The following is a 23106-nucleotide window of genomic DNA, read 5'->3' as shown; positions in this document are numbered from 1 at the left end:
CCTATTCATGCTACCTATAGATATAGCATTGAGTTTAATTGCTGCTGCAGGGAATCAGACCAGTCAGCCTCCTCTGGATCTGTTCTCTTCACCCTGGTGCTGTGAGAGCAGCAACAATTGGCTGTTGTGCTGTTCATCTTCCATCATACCCCACCTAACTATATGGCAAAATGGCTTCCACTTGGGCCTAAAGCTCCCCTGAGGTTTTCTTCTTGAGAACTGCTGCTCCATAGTCACAACCGCCATCTGGAACCAGCAACCTCAGCCCCATTCTCATGTGCCAGTTTGTGTGTATGGGGCCAGATTGCCCTTATAAATATATGGATGAAATAACAGGGAGGGGACAGATGCAAGATGGAGATGCGCCTTCTGGAGAAGGAAGGGGGAGGAGTTGCATGCTGTCTTGTATCAGACCCTATAAATCCTGTCTGAAACTCTGCTTTTTTAGCTGGGTGTATGCCATCCAATTAACTTAACAGAGAAGCAAGGCACTCTCTGTTGCAGAGGGGCCTGGGAGCCTACTCCCCTACCCTCTTTTTTGTGGCAGCTGGGTGACAGCCAGTGAGGAACATGACTGCTTATTTTTTTTAATAGTTATAGTTCCAAAGATTACTTTGCAGTTTTGCAATCTTCACAGGAAAAAGCTGGCTTTTATTTCATTAAATCGCTAGTAGAGATGGACTGCCACCCACTTAGTTGCTGAGGGCAGAGTTCAATCGAAGCTGAGCTTGAAATGGGCCTCTAGTTGACTTTCTGGTTCAGTCCATCTGCAGTCTCTTTATAGATTTCATAGACATTAGGGCTGGAAGGGACCTCAGAAGATCATCGAGTCCAGCCCCCTGCCCAAAGGGCAGGAAGTCAGCCGGGTTCATAGGATCCCAGCAAGATGAGCATCCAGTTTGCTCTTGAAGGTGTTCAATGTGGGCGCTTGAACCACCTCCAGTGGCAGGCTGTTCCAGACCTTGGGGGCTCGGACAGTAAAGAAATTCTTCCTTATGTCCAGCCTGAAACGGTCTTGTAGTAGTTTATGACCATTCGACCTAGTCGTTATCCCTTGGGGCGCTCTGGTGAACAAACGTTCCCCCAGATACTGGTGGTCACCCCTGATAAACTTATAGGTGGCCATCAGATCACCCCTGAGCCTGCGCTTTTCCAGGCTAAAGAACCCCAGGGCTCTCAGCCTGTCATCATAGGGTCTGCTTCCCTGACCCCTGTTCATGCGCATGGCTCTTCTCTAGACTCTCTCAAGCTTCTCCACATCCTTTTTGAATTGTGGAGCCCAAAATAGGATGCAGTACTCCAGCTGTGGCCTCACTAAGGCCAAGTACAAGGGGAGAATGACGTCCCGGGATTTGCTTGAGAAACATCTATGGATGCAAGCCAGCGTTTTGGTCGCTCTACTAGCCGCAGCATCGCACTGCAGGCTCATGTTCATCTTGTGGTCAATGATGACCCCCAAGTCTCTTTCTTGCATAGTGTTAGCCAACATAGCACTGCCGAGCCTATAAGGATGCTGCAGGTTTTTCTTCCCAAGGTGGAGAACCTTGCATTTATCAGCATTGAACACCATCAGATTCTCGTCCGCCCACTTGCTGAGCCTGTCCAGGTCAGCCTGGATCACCCGCCTTGTCTTCTGGTGTGGATGCTTTGCCCCAAAGTTTGGTGTCATCGGCGAACTTGGCCAGTCCGCTTCTGACTCCAGTGTCCACATCATTAATGAAGATGTTGAACAGTATGGGTCCAAGGACAGAGCCTTGGGGGACACCAGTGGTCACAGGACACCACGATGAGTGACTTCCATCAATTACTACCCTCTGGGTCTGACCCCGGAGCCAGTTTTCCAGCCAGTGGATCATAGAGGACCCAAAGCGACAATTGGCCAGTTTCTCTAAGAGGTGATTATGGGAAACCAGGTCAAAGGCTTTTTTGAAGTCAAGATATATGACATCAATCTCTTCTCCCTTGTCCAGGTGATAGGTCACCTGGTTGTAGAAGGAAATGAGATTGGTCAAGCAAGACCTACCCGCAACAAACCCATGCTGGCTATCCCTTAAGATGTTGGCGTCAGCCAGTCCATTAAGGATGGCCTCTTTGATAAACTTTTCTAAGATCTTCCCCGGGATAGAAGTCAGGCTAATGGACCTATAGTTAGCCGGATCCACTTTCCTCCCTTTCTTGAAGATAGGCACCACATTGGCCTTCTTCCAGTCTTCGGGCAGTACACCAGAGCGCCAAGAGTTTTCAAAGATCCGCGCTAGAGGCTGGGCTATGATGCTCGCCAGCTCCTTGAGTACCCTGGGGTGAAGATTGTCAGGGCCGGCTGACTTGAAGGTATCCAGCTTCTCAAGATGTTCTTTCACGAAGTCAGCATCAATGGAGGGCAGGGGATCACCATCACCCGGACTTCCCTGTCCCGTAGCGGGCATGGGCGTCCCATGGGACTGATGAAAGACCGACGCAAAGTACCTATTTAATAGGTTGGCTTTTTCCTGGGCGTCAGTTGTCAGTTGCCCCATCTGGTTCAGCAGGGGTCCAACGTTGCCCCTGCTTTTCCTCCGGCTCCCCACATATCTGAAAAAGGACTTTTTATTGTCCTTGATGCTCAAAGCTAGTTGGAGTTCAGTTGCAGCCTTGGCTTTCCTGGTCTATGAAACACCCTACAGTATTTCCCACCTGAACATTACTGAGATTTCTTGTGTGCTCTTACCAATAAAGAAAGCTTTTCTTGTGTCAGTCCCAGAAGGAGATGTTGGAATGGGAGTTTTGTAGTTGCGTTGTTTTTTCTGGAAGAAGAGATAGAAAGGTAAATGCAGATTGAGAGGGTAAAAGAGAAAGGCGTGAAACCTGCTTGCTTCCTGAATCATCTAAATGTTGGAGTCACTTTGATAGATGCTTTTAACTGCAGGTTTGAAGAAAAGAATTCTGCTCAAGGTGACCTCCATATTGTCCACAACCTGCCGGGCATTTCAGAATCTATCTGGGGTGGTTCCTAGCCACTGGACAGTGATGTTAATCTAGAACAGAGGTGTTAAAGGTAGAGTCCATGGGTCTGGTCTTCAGAGCTGTATCATCCAGACTGTGCAGCTCTTGGAGAAGCTCAGAATCTGGGGGCAGGGCAAGCAGGGGCGAGGTCTGCCACCGAATTCCAGTGTATGAAGTCCCACTGGGATGCATATTGGCAGAAGAGTGGTGAGTGATGGGTGTGTTAATCCCTGTGGTTCATTAACCTGTCACTGTTTGTCCTGCTGCTAAAGATGAGTTCACATCTGACCCAGGAGGAGTCCTGTGCTCAGGGTTTGGCATTTGACTAAGGGAATTAGTTTAACACTCGTGAGTCTTATTCATATATTCCTCATGCAGAAGCAGAGTTGATGGTGTCTAGAAATCTCTTGGCTTTAAGATGTAAGGGGGTTATTGGGGTTATAACCTTTCTGTTTTTCACAATGTCTTCATCACCTTGTGCCTAGACATTGGATCCTATAGGCAATGGACAATATTTTTGAATAAACTAAGCCACTTTGATTTTTTGAGGGAGTCTTATTTCTTTCCTCCTGTGTGATAAATAGTTGTAAAGTGTTAGTGTCCCATTTCCACAATCACCCTATCTTAGTGGTTCTCAACCTTATCAGATTCGGGGCAACCCTTGACAGACTTTTAAATGCCCCTCGGAAATACCAGCTGCTAGTTCTCACTCATTTTTTGCCTGCAGAAAAATAACAGAACAATTCTTCTGTTGCAAAGAATTCAGAAAGACCATAGCGGATCAGAATGATTTTAACAATATGGATTCCTAGTTGAAATCTGAGTTTATCTTGTAAATCATGTATGCTAACATGGCACCTTGGTTGAGAATCACTGCCCTAGCTCCTACTCCTTGGCATAGCTGTTACAGTCCAGTCAGTTCCCAAGTGGAAAGAGTCTAGGGACATCCATCATATTGATGGCTGTCATTATGTTCCTTTCTGGTTCCAGCACAGTAGCAAATGCATGGAGGTCTTTCATTTCTAACTTCCTTCATTTGACTATAGGAGATTTAATTTGTTTTCTCCTAATGTTGAGAGAGGCAAAGGATAAGGGTGATCTCCTTTGAATTGGTGACCCATGTAATACAGTAGGTTCTTTAATAAAAGCCATGATAATGTTTTATTACAGTTACCTGAATTGCTGACTGTTTCAGCAGGCATGAAGGGTCTCTGTGTTGGGCACTTTGGGTTTTTTTAATTGTAAATTAATTTAATGCTGGATCACCATCTCTGGAGGCTATAGTCCTGTACATGCTGGGTAACAACCCGTGCTGTCCCACTAATGCTCACCCTAACTCATCTACTAATTAGTGCCAGCTGTGATGGTGGCTCTTGTAATGTGGGAACTGTACTGAGACCACCAAACTTGAAGGGACCAAAGTCGATTTTTTTCTCACCTAGCCTACAGCTCTGCTGTATTTCACCTTTACTTGTGTTCTATTGAGGTGCAGAGATGATGGTTAGCCCTGTGAATGTTAGCTATATTGTACTTGAATTTGGCAGTCGGCTGAGACCTTGGCTCTGGGTGGGCTTCTTTCCTACTTCAGTGCTAGGAGATCAGCTTTTTTTTGTGGGAGGGAAGGGGGGGGGTGCATATTCTTTAGTGTACTTGGCAAACTTCACAATAGATTCTCTCTCGCCAATAAGTTGTATATTTTGGAAAACACCCCCACCCCCTTCTGTTGATGGCCATAATGAGTTGCAGGATGAGGAGAGTCATGTTGGGGGGTGGAAAAGAGGCAGTAGTACTTATTTGGTGAGGCCCTCTGCCTCTTGAATGTGTTTTCACAGCATAGGTGACATGGTTGGTGTCATGGTTAGTGTCTTCCTTCTTACCTAAAGCCTGCAGCTGGAGGGGGTGTGGGAAGGCTTTTCTTTAGCCCTTGGAATTGTTTTCAGATCACAGCAAGAGAAAAGGATCATATTAGCAGGCGGCAAGTCTTTGAAGTACATTAGAATCCACTTCAGGGGAAAGAAAATCCTCCCTCCACACTGCAGATAAACAATAATGCTTGCAAACCTTCAAGAGGATCAAGGTGAAACTGTTAGCAGCCAGTGCAGGGAGAGATCCTGCTTTGTCACAACTAGCAAAAATATCTTCCTTCTTTTTGTGCTGCCCTAACAAAGCACTTGGCAGGTATAAGATTGTTGTTCCCATTTTATTTTTAAAAGTGAATTGTTCTCGTCTTTTCTGAGAAGAATCACCTTGATGGAGGCAAGCCCAGGACAGGGGGTTGAACTCAGTGACCTGCTGAGGTCCCCTCTGACCCCAACATCTATGAATCTATGAAGTATATTTTTCCTTAGATGGTCACCTATCTTCAATAGCAGGTGCATATTCTGTAGAAATATGTAGTACTGTAAAACAGATGCTTTTGAAAGGAATGAGTGAATGAAGCCCTTTTTTGGGTGAATAAGATGCAATGAAAGTCTTCTTGGGGGTTATAATGTCAGTTTGGCAGAAACCAAATTACCAAATTGTTAAGAGATGAGGGGTAAAAGGTGCGTCCAAAAATGAAACTTTAAATAGGAGCTAAACGCAAAAGAAAAGTTATTGTAGTTTTTGTTTTTAAACGATTAAGGCTTTAAAACGTACGTGCTGATATCTTTGGGTTATTGGGAGAATTCAAGGCAGCTCTGCAGGTCACATTTAACAAAAAGCCCAGTGTATAGACAAGGCTATAGAGAAGCACGGTGCTAGTCTATTCCACATACAATACCACAAGCAAGAACAAACTAGGAATTGAGAGGCGCTGGGTTGGAGTGGGGGAGGGAGATTTAAATCTGACCTTCAGGAAAAAAATCTGTGGAAGGAATTCAAGAAAGAATAAGACGGCAGTGGCAGCAGCCAGGATTTGCAGGGCTTTTCATTCCTTTGTTTGGTTATCTTGCATAAGTGCTTTAGCCCAAGACTCTTTCAGTAGCTGCATGGGGCCAGCTTGGAACACAAACGTGCTCGAATCCAAAAGTAATTTCCCCGTTGTGCAAGTTCTGGCTGTGACAGCTCAAGTTATGAATGTAAAATAGGAAAGAAAGTTCGGAAGACGGCCAGGGCTGAAATGTTAATAGGAGCTGAATTACCCAGGACTCCCCTGAGCTTGGCAAAGGTGATCCCTGGTTTTTGAGTGAGTGGCTGCTATCTTACTTCATTTCAATACACCGCTGAAAAAAATTGGGCAGGTTTCTTTGCTTCCAGGGCATTTGGTTTTGTAGCAGTAAAATACTGCCAGTTTATTTACATGTGAGATGAGAAGGAATAGTTATGTAGGCCAGGCTGGCAATCAGAAACAACTGTGACCCCCTGCCCCCTGTTTAAGATTGGGGAAGGTGTTTGACAGACTGAAACTGCATTAGTGGCTTCATTTTGTAGCATGGAAGTACATCTGCTGGCGGTAAGGTAGCCCTGTACTAGTCTTAGGAGGACTACAGCAGTCTCCATAACAGTAACTCCTCCTTGGCCTCCCTCAGTGCCAGAGGAAGTTTCTGATCTTAAAAAGATTAGATCAGTGAGTGATTTCCTTCCCCCACCCCCGATATGTCTGCTCACAGAAAAGGCATCTCACCCTGATCTCAAGACAGCTTATTGCATGGAGAATTCTGTAAAGGCAGGAGAGGTGCTTTATCTTCTTCCATGTAAAGCTTGTTCTGCAAGGTTTACAACTCTTCCAGCCCCTTCAACATCAGTTTCTCCCTGGCCTGTTCTTAACTTGCCCCTCTTTCTGTCTCTTTCTCTTTCCCCATCCTCCTTCCATCTCTTGTTACCATGGAGAATGAAATGCCGGCTCCATTCAAGTCTCTACTGAATAGGTTTTGAGGTTGATGGATGGTGAGAATCTCTTATCCCTCCACCTCCCTCCTTCTCCAAACACCGCCCCCGCCTGGTTCTTGACATTTTGCTTGCCAGAGAATGGCCGTCAGGGAGAGGAGACTGAAAGGGAGGCTGGCAGTGTCCTGCTGAGATGCTCTTTCAGTTTCTTGGATGAGATCAGCAGCCCTGAGAAGGTCTTAAGGACTTTGCTGCAGAGCCTCATCCTCCAGCCAGCTGAAGCATGAATGCTCACTTGAGTGCATGCTCTTTCCTTTCCCCACTCACTTTCCCCAAGACATCCAGAGAAAGGGAGATTCATATGCAGTTCTTGCTCTTGCTTATGGCTCTGTTTCAAAGGGTGATGTAACCTCTGCAAGTTAAAGGGAAAGGTAAGGCACTCTTTGCAATGAATACTGACTATACTTCAACCTCTCTTTCATGCTCTCTCTCACACTCCTGCTCTCTAATACCCCTTTTATGCTTTGGCTTAGTGCTGCATGTAAGAAATGAAATTTCTTTGCTGCAGTCTGACTTGTTATATTCCCACACTGCAGCGGTGAAAGTTGTAGGAGAGAGAGCAAGAGTGTGTGTGTGTGTATGTGTGCGCGCATGATGTGTACATATATGTTTATGTAAATACAGTCACCCCGTTTATATTGACTGTCTCCTTGGAGCGTTACTGGAGCAGTATTTAAAATGCTTTTGGCCAGTTTTGGGGGTTTTTTAATTTGTCCAGTTCCCCACAACAATATAGTGTTGGGCCTTCCTGAACATTTTTCCAATGGTTTAGGCCCAGACATGGGGGCATAGACCAAATTTAAAAACGAAGATGGGGAGAAAGCTCGAGAGAATTACTGCATTAGAGAATTACACAGGAAACATTCCCATGTGGTGATTTATCATTTCTGGTGTGAAAGAAACTAAGATTTGTGGAGCAGCAGGGGCACCTTTGGGTATAAATTTAAAGGTTGTCCTTTCGACTAGAGAGCTTGTTCTGATGTACGCTACACTTGGGTGCAGGGAGAGTGGTATGCAATATGTGGGATCTTGCAGCAGTTGAAGGCTGGAGTAGGCAGGCAATTGGCACTGGTGGCTTTTGAAATTAAATTCAGGAATATTTAAAAAATGTACCTTGTTTGAAAAAAAACAAAACAATTTATCTTCTGTGATTATTTTTTTTTTTTTGCTGAAACCTCGATGTACTGAACACGGCAGTCTCTTGGGGCTGTTATGAGCTATTTTGTGGACTTTTTTCATTCATTTTTTCTTATTGCCACTTTATAATACCTGCTGACCAAGGCAGCCAGTATCATTCAGTTTTCTCCCAAATAAAAGTTCAAATTAGTTAGTTCATCAACATTTATATGAGCAAAATTCCTTATCAATCCTACTGTTTATGAATAAACTTAATAGATTTGCAGACCTGGTGAGTTGAATTTCAGGATTTAGTTCATTGAATAGCTCTATTATTTGTTGTGCTGCACCTGGAGATGATGCTTCTGGCCTTCGTGCATCAGGATATAAATAAATTATGTCACCAGCCAAGTACGCCCGTGGAGACTGAGTTCAAATTCATGCTTAGGCCATGAGTGTGAAAGTCTTTTATGGGGATGTAAGTTGTACCCATGTTGATCTAGGGACATAGGCAGACAAGGTTCTTTGAGTGAATCTGATATCTTTTATTAGACCAACTTAAATAGTTGGGGAAAAAAATTCTTAGCAAGCTTTCGGGTTTAAAAAACCATTGTCAGGCTGAGGAGGCCTCTGCAGTTAATGTGTGCTCTTCCTGGATGGAATGAATAGTGAAGAAGCCAGAGGCTGGGCTGGTGTGCATACAAGACAGGCAGTCAGTGAAGATGTAAATTGAGGAGTCAGTGGGCGAGAGACAGGTTGGGTGGGCGGGCAGGGGAGTGGATGGTGGGGGGAAGAGATTGGAGACAGAGTGGTTTTCTTGTGAGAACTGTACCCCTACCAGTAATTGGGTATTCTAGTCTTTGATAGATTTTCGGAGTGCGTTCATCCTGGTGCCCAGTTGTTGTTTGGTCTCTCCTACATATTTTCCATCAGGGCATTTGGTGCATTGGATGAGATATATTACATTTCTGGGGGTGCAGCCGTAAGATTCAGGGCTTCTGATGGCTTTGTTGTGAGGTGTAGTAACTGTGGGGGTGGTGGAGATGTGTTGGCATGTTTTGCATTTCTTGTCATGGCACGGTCTGGATCCGTTCGGTGTGTTCTGGGCTTGAGGAAGTTTGCTTCTGGTGATGAGGTTAGCAAGGTTCAGTGCTTGTTTGAAGGCTAGGATGGGTGGTTCTGGGAAGACCTCTTTAAGAATAGGGTCTCCTTCTAGTATGGGTTGCAGTTGTTTGAGGATATTCCATATAGGTTCAAGGGAAGGGTATAAAATATGTAGGACAGACCAAACAACAACTGCACACCAGAATGAATGCACACCGGAAATCCATCAAAGACAGGAATACCTAATTACCAGTGGGGGCACATTTCTTACAAGAAAACCACTCTCTCTCCAATCTCTCAGTTCTAATCCTCAAAGGGAATTTACAAAACACTTTTCACAGATGAGCCTACGAATTTCACTTCATCAGCCTCCTGGATACAAAAAATCATGGACCAAATAGAGTCATTGGATTTATGACATTTTAGAACCTGCCTGTCATCTGACTCCCCAGTACTTCTCCACTATTTACCTACTACATTAACACCCCCCCCCACCGCCCCTCCCCACCCCGCCTGTCTCTCACCCACTGACTCCTCAGTCTACATCTTCCCTGACTGCCTGTCTTGTATGCACACCAGCCCAGCCTCTGGCTTCTTTACTTTTCATTCCATCCAGGAAGAGCACATACCGACTGCAGAGGCTTCCTCAGCCTGACAAAGGGTTTTTAAACCTGAAAGCTTGCTAAGAATTTTTTTCCCCAACTATGTAAGTTGGTCTAATAAAAGATATCAGATTCACCCAGAGAACCTCGTCTGCCAAAATCTTTTATGGAAGCTTTTCAGTGATTGGAGACAGACCAATAGTATCTCTCCTTTCATTTCACTGGTCTGAAGCCTTGGCTGAAGCATGGAGTTATTAAACAAATACATCTTCTCATACCACCACCAAGGGCTTTTGCATCTGTCCTGTCTGCTCCAAGTGTACTTTCCATTGATACTGTATGTCTTCTCTCTTGTTGAATCTTTGTCTCCCTGCTGGAGTTTCCCCCCCTGTGAAGTTGCTCTTCCTGTTGTGCAAGCAGTTTCCAAAATGCTAATATGGTCGTTGCTCAGCCTCTAGGGTTTCAGAAGAGGAATTTTTAATGAGCACATCAGAGGCCTATGTGTGATTGTATTTATATAAGTGTATTAAGTATGTGTATGATTATACCGACGTAATTCTTTAATGAGTTTGCTGAAATGATCATAACAGTCTTTCCTTCTCTTCAGAGCTCCACAGGGATCCCCCAGACACGCACACATGTTATGGACCCCTGCTTGCCCTCATGGATTATCAACATCAAAAAGAGAAGTGCTGTACCCAGAGCTTTGTAGGTGTCTTGTTTTGAAACTGGCTGGCTGAAGCCCTGTCTTGGAAATATTTTTCAGAATTATCCAGCTGGAGCAGCTTCTCTGTACCCTACATTCATCAGCCATGTCAGATAGAGTTGAAAGAAAGTGATGGAGTCAAAAAAGGAGGGAAAGAAGTCCATTGGGACACAGCATGATACTGAAGATGAGGATTAGCTTCCTAACAGATTCTTAGCTTCATGTTCCCATTCATAAGAGTCATGGGGGAAGGGAAGACATCTGCTTCAGTCTAGTGATTTGAGGGATGCTGGAGCAGTATGCAATCCAAGGCTTGGGCTGTGTGTTTGCATGCATTCTGTAACATCTCATTTGGATATTTTTTCTGTATGGAAAAGAATGGGCTCAGGCATACTCATGAGCTTTTATTAAATTAAATCCTCTTTTCTTTCTCTTCTCTTCTCTTCCCCTGCTGGGATTTTTGATTAGTAATAATTGTAGGTGCTCATAATATTTCCTGGGTATTCCTGACATAAATTTCAGCTTCTGAAGACTCTAAATATCTTCTCATTATTCTCCACACAAACATATTTGGTTTCAGCTTAATCCCTCTGAACTTTCTCCCTTTTTTCCCCCACCAAGTCTTACTTTTTTCTGATCCTATTCCTGAGGAGAATTGCTCCAACTTCCCTTTCTGACAGGTACTTCTCAGGCTGTGTCCTTCCACTGATGGCCTCTGAGCTTCCTTCCATCCGGCCTGCAATTAAATTATTCACAGATAAAAATTTTAACTGCCTGCTGATTTAAGATTGCCGCCTGCAGAATAGCAGCTGCGGGTCTTTCTCCACTCTGTCACTCAGATTTTTTATAGCTTCCCAGATGAAAGTTTTTTTCCTGTATATACATTGGTTAGTACTATTAATCTCTATGGGTGGCATTTTTATGTTGTTCCCAGGAATAATTTCTGTCTTTAGAAATTAGCTGGGAAGATATGAACACTACATTTCTACTAGCTCCATACAGCTACCCTGTGTAGTGCCCCTGTGCCATTCTCTGCTGACTCCTGCTGATAGCAAATGTGACTGGGGTGAACCTGAGCTCCCTGAGATCAGTATGCATGTGCCGCTCCATAAAGGCATGGCACCAAATTTATTCTTTAGCTGCATAATTTTCCACAAAATTTACCCTTTGCCTCAGAATTATACTTAGAACCTTCCATTCTTTTATTTAGAAAAGTTAAATTTCTAGCATGCATGGCTGCCCAGAAAACCTGCAAAATGGGAACTGTGTGAATGTGGTGCTGTCTTGAGTCTGCAAACAGCCTACTGTGTAGCCTTCCTGCATGTAACTTGACAGAGCTGTTAACCCTGAAGCCTAATGGTGAGGTAATGCTGATAGCTAATGGAAACATGGTTAATAATATATTAATTACTGGCAGGGGTAGAAGGCAGCAGTGGGCAGAGGATTGTACTTGAGAATTTGGGGGTGAGGAACACTTCTGTTCTATGCACTTATACTGCTTTCATGAACATAGTAGCTAAGAACCCAAGAAAAATGTGTTAATTTACATGACTAATTCCTGTCGCATGTAATTCTTTCTTTCTCTCAGCCTCCTCCTTGATTCATTGTTATGGTCTATTATGGTGCAGTGCATGTATGTTTTTCTTAATTATGTGCGCCCTACGAATTCTTTTGTGGCCTAGGCCCTAAAAATACTTGAGGTTTATCCTTCTGTCCCCTCTACCTGTTCCCCTTTGTCATGAGCCTGATTACCTCCTGGCTCTTCTACATACTGCCTTAGATCACACAGTCCACTTTTAGTCTGTTATACTTTCTGGCTTTTTCCTCTTCCCGTATCAGTGTATTTACTGCTGTCACTGCATGCTGTTAGAAATCCAAGTATCCCATACAGCAACTTTTGGTTTGAAAATTCAAATGATGCAAGGTGTGACAAACTGACTATTATCGCTCACTTCCTTGTAGAAGCTTTTTCTGAATTCTGTGTGGAACTTTTAGCTGAAGCTGCTGCAGAAATCTCTGTTGTACAAGAGACTGGGTAGAACCTGAGTCAAGATTATTAGTGTCACAGATTCTCTTTGTGGAGAGACTGGGGGACACTGAAGTTTGACAACACTAGCAGATAGAAAAAGATGTAATATGCAGGGCTTGAAGAACTTCTCCAACACCTGCCTCTCAGGGTGATCAGTGCCTCTGCTGTCATGCCCCCTATAATTTACAGAAATAAAATAATTGTGTTGCTGATTGTCTTCCTGTAACAGATTGGCTGTCACCTTCCGTTCTGTTTAATATTCACTTACAAAAAGACAGTTAACACTAGGGCTAGTTTGAATTAGCAGTAAAACAAGTTTGTTAGATGCATTTGTTCTGGGCTTTCCTGGCATCTGTCAAAAATATCTCTGACAGATATTGAATAAGCTCAACCACTTAGAGAGCTCTCTCAATCCTGAGAGTATTGATTGGCTTAACTACTCTACTAACACTGGGAAGATTTGTTGAGGAATAAATTGCAGATAGTGTTCAGCTAGTTCTTCTCACTGCATCCCTTGCTTTTGTTGTTTCTTTTCTTGCTTGCTTTCATTTCACATTTCCTTCCAAGAGATCATAATGTATTTCGTCCTAAGCAGTTTTTGATGCTTTTGTGTTTTTGGTCTCCTTCCCTTACTGGGCATTGTATTCTCTATCTTCTGTTCTATATCCAGAGACGGCCGTAGCAGGGTACAGGTCCCAGACGTGGCAGGGGCTGGCAAGTGGCCGGACACGAAGCCGCCCCGGCTCCATGGGGCCCCCCAAAGCGCAGGGCCTGGGGCAGTCTCCTGGATTCGCGCCCCCCAGGGATGACCCTGTCTATATCTATTGTCCTCCCACACTTGTTTCCACATCATGCTTTTCCTTTCCTATTACCATCAGTACTCTTCCCTTTTTTTCATCCAGTCAGAGGAGAGAATTTACTAGTCTCAGCTTGATATGAAACATGGAGGGATCTCAGTTGCCAAATGGGATGGCAACTTCATTTTCATCCCTTACAGAGATATGCTACAAAACAGCAGATGTATGAAAGGCCTTCCTTGTAAAGGACTTCGCTTAAACTCAGATCAAATTCTAAATGTCTTGCATCAGTCTCTAGCAAGTAGGTATTTGATGGATAGCTTATTCTCACTCAGTAAAATCCCATGCTCCTATTCACAAAAATCACAGAATTGCTGCATTTGTCTGAAATCACACTGTTCACACAGCCTATACATTACTCTCTTTTTACTTGTTCTGACTTTTTAGATATTCATTTTTTTGGAGCAGATACTGGTTATTCCATGCTTGTATAATGCCTAATACAAGGGGTCTCTGACCATGATTGGTCCTTACACACTACCATAAATAACCATAATAAAACAGAATGTTTCTCTTGTCCCCATTCTCAAGAAAAGGGGTATTCTGAATTTTCTCATTTCTCATCTGCTTGTTTGTGACGGGGGCAGATGAGATCTCTGCTTACTCTGACCTTCCCTTGTTTTTCTGGCTCCTGCTGTTCTACTTCTTCCATGCCTCTGCTCCTTAGAGCTTTTCCAGGGGCTGTAAAATTAAACTGACCTGATTTTTTTTCTTCAGTTTCACTCCTGCCCCTGGGTTCCTATTTGTCTCTCTGAAAATCTAGGTTAGTTACTAGTGCTACAGCGTAGAAAAGTTCAGAGCATGGCAAGGTGCTGAAGCTGTCTGCCTGCAGATTTAGGAAGACAATACTGCATTGATTTATAGTTGACAAGTTATTTTCATTTTCATAATCTTAAGGTCTAGAAATGTACTTTTAGGTTAGGTTTTGCCAAAACTTCCTGCCTGCCCTGTTTGAGAGGATTTTAAGTTCTCTTTCTGCACGTTAGAAGATGTTTGTCTAAATGCAGCGTTATAGTGCTATGCTTTCTAATGACTCATTTCCTTATCTCAAGTGTCATTGACTGGAATCTCTTTACCTTTTACCTTATTGTACAATGTAAACCGAATTACAGGTATATAATTAAATCATCATATTGAGTATATGAGGATTGGGGAGGATAATGGGAATTTCAATAGCCATATCTTTAACCAGCACAGTAAAAGCTATGATTCAGACTGTCTGGACTGTTTTTCTACTGTATCAAGAGGCCTGCGTATTTACGAGGAAATTCCAGCTGAGACGAGATGTGTTTCTGTACTAGATCAGCACAGCAGGAGCTCTTACACCTCACCTGGCAGAGCTGCTGCCCTGCAGACTAAGTGACTTCTAATTCAAAGCTCAGCTGTATTGGGTCACAGCTCTCACAGGCTGGTGAGATTTGACTAACTGGTAAACCTGGTGAGTGGCTGCAAAAAACAGGCTAAAGTAAGTTTGTATTTGCCTTTATCCAACAGCCCTGTTCCAGTCCTACTGCATTGATTGTCAGAATTCACCAGCTCACTTTGTGATTTCTTTCATTTTAGTCAGTGTCCAGGACATGCTCCCTTTTTGGCTTCCTTTGGTGTGCCTAGTGCCTGTGTGAGGGTAATCTCTGTGTATATAATATGGAGGCATACTGGATTCTGAGCCTCAACCTGTAATTCATTTTACATTATGCAGAGATGTCTGCCTTCTGTCTGCATAGCTCTTGGCTTCCAGTAGCCCAGATTTGAAGCACACAGTCAGAATGAGGCACTATAAAACAAAATATAGCAGAGGAAGCGTGACAAAATGTGGGATTAATCCCTTTAACATAAATACCATTCCCTCTAACCTCAGTTTCCTGAGCAAGTCTTTGATGTCAATTTACCATGAAGACTGAGAACAGCAGGCTAGTGTGGGGTGGAGTTAGATATGGGTGCAGCATGAGAGATGCCCCTTGTAATCGGATGGAGTTGAGCAGTATGCGCCTCAAGGCCAGCTGCCGACTATTGAAGCTTTGTTGTTGTGAAACCCTGTCCTTTAGTCTTGTTCCAGAGAAGTGCTACTTGATACCCACCTGTAGAAATCTTGTTTTCATGGTCCTGCTGCATGTTGCTCTTTTTCAGCTGTGGTATTAGATTTTCATTCTTTTTTTTTTTTTTGGGGGGGGGGCATGGGGAGGAGGAAAGGCAGAAAAATGAGGAGAGGGAAGGTTTGGGAATGGATGCTCTAATTTAGACACAGTAACAGTTCTGTAATTTGGTAGCAGTGAGGAACCATGTTACAGATAGGAATTTACAGACAGAGCCCTTGGAAAGCCTTGGTTAGGATTGTTGGCTCCAGAAATCTATTCACATTTTGCTGATATGTTGGGACCCAGTGATATCTATAAAATGTAAAACATGCCTAAAACCACTGGCCCCAACAGCATGCTATTGCTCTAAATTTGAAACCCTTATATTATTGCTAGATATACATTCAGTTCATGCAGACTGTGAGAGGATGGGGCACATTTAGATCCAAAAACAGAATTGTGCCCCAGAAACGTGATAATACCACACAGAGTAATGTGATCTAGTGGACAGAGCCTCCTGGATTTTAATACCAGATCAGTCTGTAATTTTTCTGTACAGCTGTGGGCCAGATCATAGTCCACTGATTAGGTGTCTGAGTGGCGCTTAGGTGTCAAAGGGCATGTACAAACCAATGTTATAGGTGCTTTAAAAGGGGCAGGGGAGCTGCAGCTTGGGAGCATGCTACAGCCTGACTGTTGCATCTGCACAATCTTGCAGTGACACAAGTGAGCTAAGTTGCCCTAACTTTGAACCCAAAGAAGGCTTAAAACCGAAGGAATTTTGCTAACTTGTATCACTACAGAATGACACAGATGTACCATTAAATTATAACAGCTTTTATCATTATCCTTTGATATTGGTGCTGTTGTTCTGCTTAGAGCAAACCCATTCCTTCCTGCTTGAATCCCTGACAAAACAGGAATGCTTCTACTTGTGTAAGATAAGGTTCCTTGGGTGAATTTGATATCTTTTATTAGACCAACCCGAATAGTTGGAGAATAGTTATTAAGCAAGCTTTCGAGTTCAAAGCTACAGCCTACATCCTCTACTTGTGTAATGCATTTTTATTTTAGTGGTAAAACTGAGTTACAAAAAGTGACAAGGATGGGAAAGACTTGCCCACCTTTTTGCATTAGCTGTTTTTTACAGGATTCCAGCAAGGTGGAAGGGAATTGCTCACAGATACTTAAGTACCATTTAGATGTTGACTAGGTGGGATGAGCTTTGGTGCTTAATCTGCAGAAGAGGGTATTTACCTTCATTTGTAAAATGCTTTAGGAACCTTGAATAGGTAAATAAACATCATGCCAAGTAGCTTAGATCACAAACAATCAATTTACTCCCTTGCTGGTGTTCTCCCAGTGCAGAGTGCTTTGTGAGTGTGTACATGATGATGTTTTTTCATTGCTGTTATCCAGAGTAAGTATGGACTGTTACTCCCCCAATTTACAGTTTTCCCTTACCTCAGAGGGAAGTTGTGTGTACTTTTCAGGCTGAAGGACCAGGCATCTAGTGCTGTCTCCCTAGTTGTGCATGATTTATCTAGTAATTGCATCTGCTGTTTGAAGTACATGGATTTGTAACACCGGGATCCATTGATAGAAACATTGCTGGATACCATTACCAGTGGGTCTTATCAGCTATACGCAGTAGTACTTGCTTTGGAGTCAGAATCTTTTGCACTTTGAATAACTGGTGCATTTTAAATAAATTTAGATGCATGGCAGACTTACCAATACAGCCCAGCATAGCTGGACTTGGAGAATCCTTTTCTGATTGGTGGAGTCCGTAACTGTTGGGAGGGGTTTGCCCCGCCTCTGCTGGGGCAAAGAGGAAAAAAAAGAAAAGTCTTAGACCTGGTACAAGACTGCTCTCTGCTGGTCTGGCAAAACTTCAGGGGCAGAGCCCCCCAAGAGAATAAAATGAGCTGCATGCCCAGTACGTGGCAGACGCGTTGGGGGACGGAGAAGAGAGAGAGGGGGCTAAGAAGAGCTGGCCAGCTGGGCAGAGGCCAGTGCCCTGATGAGCCCGAACACCCCCTTGGCGGAACAAGAGCGCTGGATAGCCACAACTTCCATTTGGTGCATGGCAGTGAGACCCTGGGAGCTTCATGAGGCAGCTTGGGTCTCCAGCCCCCCCCTCAGTGCAGATAGTGCTGAACGGAGAGTCTCAGCGGGACCAAGACCCTGGGAGCCACTTGAGGCAGCTCAAGTCCCTAACCCTGGCCCAGGGCCAGGAACTTGGTGCAAGAGGCGGTGCACTGGCGGCCCTGAGGGACCAAGACCCTGGGAGCTGTTTGAGGTGGCTTGGGTCTCCAACCCCTGGCATGCAGCCAGGGCTTGGTGCAGGCTTTGCTTCACAGCAGGTCCAAGCCAGACCAAGGTCCTGGGACCACACAAGGCGGCCCAGGCCCCCACCCCTGAGCAGAAAGCAGAGCCTCGAGAAGCACACAGCGGTGCTCAGGGCTACTAGCAGGCAGGTGGCCCAGATGGAGCCAGAGGCCTGAAAGGCCCCTGCAGCAAGGAGCAGCTTGGCCGAGGAGACGCTGACCACCCGCACGGCCCTGGAGTTATGAGTTACTGGGGAAAGGGGTTCCCACAGGGGAGGGAACACCCTGGCCAGGCTTTCTGGGTGATGATAATAAATCTTACTCTTAGGCTAACTCTTAGGGTAGAACTAATAAGTGACATTCTCTGTTTAATGGATGTAACTGGTATGAGGAATCCACTGAAGAATATCACCTCCACCAAGTCAGCATGAACTATTATGGATCTTTTTGGCAGACCTGGGGACTAACTTTCAAGGAGCTCTGGGCTAAGATTCAGGGCAGTTGATATTAAGTACTATAGTACTTTCAAAGTGTTGTGCATCCATTGAGAATGATACCTAAGTAAGTTTATCACTTTGGAGGGCTTTGGAAAGCTTATGAATCAACCCCTATTCATTTCCTAGAGAAATAGCTCTCCAAGCACTATGTTTAAACTTCATGCTTTTTTTTGGAATTTTTTTTGGGGAATACCTGGGGATGCAAGGCAATGAGGAGGAACCTGGTTATTTATCTGTAGTTAGTCTTAGAGGAGAGAAACTTAAATGCTGAAAGAAGGATGCTGGAAACAGTGGTGAGCTTTTTTTTTTGGGGGGGGGGGGGGAGCAGGGCAGGGGGAATCTCTGATGGAATGCAGGTTAAAAAAAAAAAAAAAAAAAAAAAGGCCTTCCTTCCATTTAACATGTATTTATGAATACCTAAATGGAGATCATGTATATTTGCCAACATTTGTAGAAATGGTTGAGAGAGTAGATAATCTACCTAGCTGTGCTGCAGAAGTCACCCTACAAGAGCTTTCTTCTTGGAAATGCTCATTCCATTCAATTCACCTCTGCCTTTGGTAGAGTATCTATATCTATCTTTTACATATTTGAAAGGTGATTATTTTTTACTTACAGGATAAGCAGGTCTGTGGTTCACATGTACAAGAGAATTGGGTAATGGGAACATTTTGTGGAAAGCAAAAATGTATTGTTAATACAAAGGTTTCTTCCAGCCAGAAAAATTAAGAACTTCCCTCCTCTCCTACCCCTAAAGAAGATTCTGATTCTGAAAGGAGTTTTTTTCTGAGTTAGGAAATTTGTCCAGGGGCAAGTGTGTGTGAACACTGGACTTCTACGGTATGTCCCCACATAGGGAGACTATGTAGGGAACAGTAGACTACTTACATGCCAGTACTAACTACTTAAGAATGGTGTGGTAGTGGTGTCCCCTGGCTTCCTCAGTAAATGACAGAAGAAATTGATTCTGTTTGGCAGCGATAAGGTTAGCTTTCCTCTTACTTTGCAGATTTTGTTATCTGTATCTGATTTTGTGCAATTATTAGGAGGTGGTGAATTTTATGCTGACCAGATTATAAAATGTTTGTCACAGTTATAGGTCAAGTTGTGCTTTAGATCCTGCTTAGCTCCCTCTTCTCCAGTGGCAGATTTGACTATTTTCATGCCTCTCTGGCATGAACCAGGGAGTTCTACTACCTCTCTAAGTCTAGAAATAACACAACAGGTCCAGTGGTGTTCAGCACCAGCAAGCCCATTTCCTCCAGGGGTCTGGGAGCAGCAGCTGATTAAAGTGATTTGAAAACTGTTTCTTCAGAACAAAATAATTTTATTCATGCAAAATGAATGCAGCAGAGGAAATGGATAAAACAAAGAATGCCAGCATGCCTTAGTTTTAGCTATTTTTTCCCTTTTGTCTTGTAAGTTTTGAGTTAAGTTCTACACAAACAAGCAATCCCTAGCTTCTGGGCTGGGAGAGACAGGCAGCCGCTGCCATATTCTGTCAAAGGCTGATTTCTCACAGATGCTGCCAGCTCACCTCCTTTCCTCTCTGGGCAGAGATTGTAATGTGTTAGTGCCCCTTTTCTGAGCCTGGGAAGAAGAAACTGCAGCTTAGCTGGAGCTATCCAGGTGGGAAGCTGGCATTCTCCTCCAACATTCCCTTAAGTTACCATAAGTTCATTTTTTCCTCCCCTGTTTATTTCTTCCTATCAGTCAGGTAAACTGAGGTTCATGTAATATTAATAGAATACTACTTTTATTACTTTCCATATCCAAAATTTCAAAATCAAAGTGGGATCATCTAGAAATTCAGATTCCAGCTTTAAATACTGATGCTCACAGGAGATTTCCTTGCAAACTAAACTTACTCTGCTCAATTGGAGAAAAGGGTACCAAAGGATGCTTCTGGTTTGGAAAACTTCATTGGCTCACATGGCCTTGTATCAGTATGTTATACTACACTCTGTTTCCTTTCCCCAGGGGTACAGTGTCCTTTACTCTGGCTGCTTCTGATATGGTGTAGCCTGGCTCTTCCTTAGACTGTACATGGCTGCTTCTTGAGGTAAGTGAGAAGTGGAGGTAACTGATAATTTTGGCCTGGGTAGCCTGGGGGAAAGAATGTCCTCCTTCCTGGGGATCTCTGGTTTTGCATGTTTTTGAAAGCTGTGAAAAAAACGGATATCTCCCGTGCTCGTCTGGCATGGGAGATGAGCACACCTCTGTTACATTGTGCCTTGCTCCACTCTGCTCTCCCTTTTGTCATTCTTGTTGCTGCATGTGAGGTGCCTTGGAGATCAAGTAATTCTCCATAGTTGTATAGCAGGTTTTCAGACCTTTAAACTGTAAACTGTTTGGGCCAAGGGCTGTGCTTGAATTCTTGGTTTAGAATGCCTAATACAATGGGGTCCTGATCTATGACTAGGACCTCCAAGTGCTAGAGCACCTGTGAAGTTACCTCCACTTATAGATAGGTAAACTGAGGTACAGAGAACATATTGGGACTGAGTTGAGAATAGAGTCCAAGCACTTTGGTTCTCTGGCCACCAGGCAGTGTCTTTTCTAAAAGAAGCTATAAAATCCTGATGTACAATGTAGGTATCAGCAAGTTGGCTCTGAGAATACTCCTATTTCCTTTAGCTGTCCTATCCTGTCCACCATGCATTGTAAAGTTGAACTGTTGTGCTACCGCTGTTTGGGGGCATGGAAATGCTCTATTTTTAGTAGTAGATTCCAAGTGGCAAATCTGTTTCTTGTTCATCTAATGACTCCATATCTAGCTGCAGCTGGGAGAGGAAGAATTGGTTCACAGGCACCATTTTGTGGGCTATACTTTTGTGATCACTCCTTCCCAGGTGTGGGTTTCTTTAGCAGCAGAGTGCTGTGGGTACACACACAGTGCTAAACAGAAGCTTTGCAAGAAAGGAAAACCTGCTATGCTGTGTCATGCTCTGGACACAAGGAAGATGATACTGCCAGCTATAAAGACCAGGCACAGCACCAAGTGCCAGGCAGAAGTTTATGAAAGGAGAAGCTTCTACTTTTCTGCTACACTGTAGAATACTTTTCTCATGCTTCTTTTCCCCTGGCTGGCTTTGAATCTCTTCCATTTCTTTTTGTCTTTCTTCTCTTCTGCTCTCCTTTATCTCCCATTGTCCCTTTTTTCACTCACTTAGTCAGCATGTGCATAATTGCTGAGCCATGCAGTAGCATCCTTAGTGGCCATGTGCAGTTCCTGTAGTCTGCTACTGAACTTAGTCAGCAGGCAGTCATCGACAATATGCAGCATGGTGTGTCTTGCTACAGTCTGGGTTGTTGTGAAGACCCTGATGGTGGAGGTTGGCTACACATAGATTTTGCCCTTTCTGGAACCTATTTAACGAGGCCCACTGATGATGTGGCAGGTTGAAGCTGAGTGGGTAGACTGTAGGATCTGTTATAAGGAAATTGTTTGGTAATAATGTCGACCTCCATTCCTCACACCAGGGGGTCTCCATGGTGCGGTCCTGGTGCAGCAGTTTGGACCACAGTGGGTGTCATGATGGTAGATGTGCAGCAGGTGGATTTAAGAACTTGTCGTACAGCAGCAGCCTTGGATTGGGGAACAATGTTGCTTAGGTCTGGGAGCCATGATAGAGAGGGATCAGTTGAAGAATTCCTGAGATGATGCGCATTGTCAAATGTAGCTGCACTTCATTGGGTTTGGTGTGTGATGACTGGTTCCAGACTGGTACGCAGTAGTCTGTCACAGAGTACAAGATGGCAAAAGCTGACATCCTTAGGGTTGAAGCTCTTGTCCCCTATGATGACCCAGAAGCTTGTTAAGGAGGTTGTTGCATACCTTAACTTTCATTGCTGTCTTTTTCAAGTGTTCATGGTAGCTCAATGTCTGGTTTAACTTCATGCTCAGGGAGATGGGTTGTGTTTCATGCCTCAGCCTCTGACCATTCCAGTAGCTGTTTAGCTCCTGGCCAGCATTAACATTGTGTAGGTGGAAAATGCTGGAAATTGTCTTACTGATGCTTGGCTGGAGGCTCCAAATCTTGCAGCAGTCAGCCAGCTTTGTAATGACATTGTTCAGAGTGTGTTCTAGCTCATAGAAAGTCTGGGCTTGGAGTCCATAGCAGATGTCATCAGCATAGATGAATGTCTGTGACTCGGTTTGTGGCAGGTTATTGGTGTAAAAGTTGTACAAAATCAGAGCAAGCACAGATCCCTGAGGCAGTCCATTGGTCTGTCTTTTCCAAATGCTTGTCTTCTCATCCATGTGCACCCTGAACCGTCTATTGCAAAGGAGCAGTTCAACAAGATAGGCACTTGCCATTTTTATGAGCTGACTGTGTGCCAAACAATACTGTATGCTGCTGTGAGGTCAAGGAAAACAGTACCCATCTTGAGGTTCCTTTGAAAACCATTTAAAACCACCATTTATAAAGCAGTACGTGGGCCCTGTGGTGGGCCAGTAGGGGGCGTTCCTGCATTGAGCCACCCACCTCACTGCGCCCGACCACCTTCCAGACTCCAAGTGCCTTCTTGGGGGTGCCTCATGTCTGGCTGACCCCCTTCCTAGAGTACACCCACTAGCCTGGGGGTTCCACTGCCACCACCCAGGGCTGGGCTTGATTCTGGCACTCCACACCCTGGGAAACACAGGCCTAGTAGCCCTCGAGGGTACTTGATTCACTTCAAGAACTTGGGATGCTTCCCTCAGTCAGAAGCACAAGTAGTGGTCTCCCTTAGTCAGCTGAACTAAGGGGACCCCAAAGCGTAATTTAGACCTACTCCCAATAAGTCTCCCACGCTAGGTACAAAGAACTTCATTGGTTACAAGGGGTAGAGTTGCAGTAGGGTACAGGGTAGAGCAATATTGGAGAAATCCCATAAAGCAAACTGGCATGGCTGGGTAGCCTTTGATCATGCCTCTGAGTTACTGCAAGCTATATA

At 44.2% G+C, this 23106-nt stretch overlaps 1 protein-coding gene across 5 annotated transcripts in view; it reads left to right on the top strand.

Moving 5' to 3' along the window:
* The window catches only part of NDST2 (N-deacetylase and N-sulfotransferase 2), a 246320-nt gene that overhangs the window by 70304 nt on the left and 152910 nt on the right, over positions 1-23106 (top strand). For 4 of the 5 annotated variants that reach the window (XM_059729729.1, XM_059729731.1, XM_059729730.1 and 1 more), the window contains exon 3: positions 20146-20227. The exons of the other annotated variant lie outside the window; for it this stretch is intronic. The gene's annotated coding sequence lies outside the window, so the exon portion shown is untranslated. The remainder of the gene's footprint in view (positions 1-20145; positions 20228-23106) is intronic. 5 annotated transcript variants of the gene reach the window in all.

This window comes from Alligator mississippiensis, chromosome 6 (assembly GCF_030867095.1).
Source record: "Alligator mississippiensis isolate rAllMis1 chromosome 6, rAllMis1, whole genome shotgun sequence".
Lineage (NCBI taxonomy): Eukaryota > Metazoa > Chordata > Crocodylia > Alligatoridae > Alligator > Alligator mississippiensis.
This window is presented reverse-complemented; position numbering and strand designations above follow the sequence as displayed.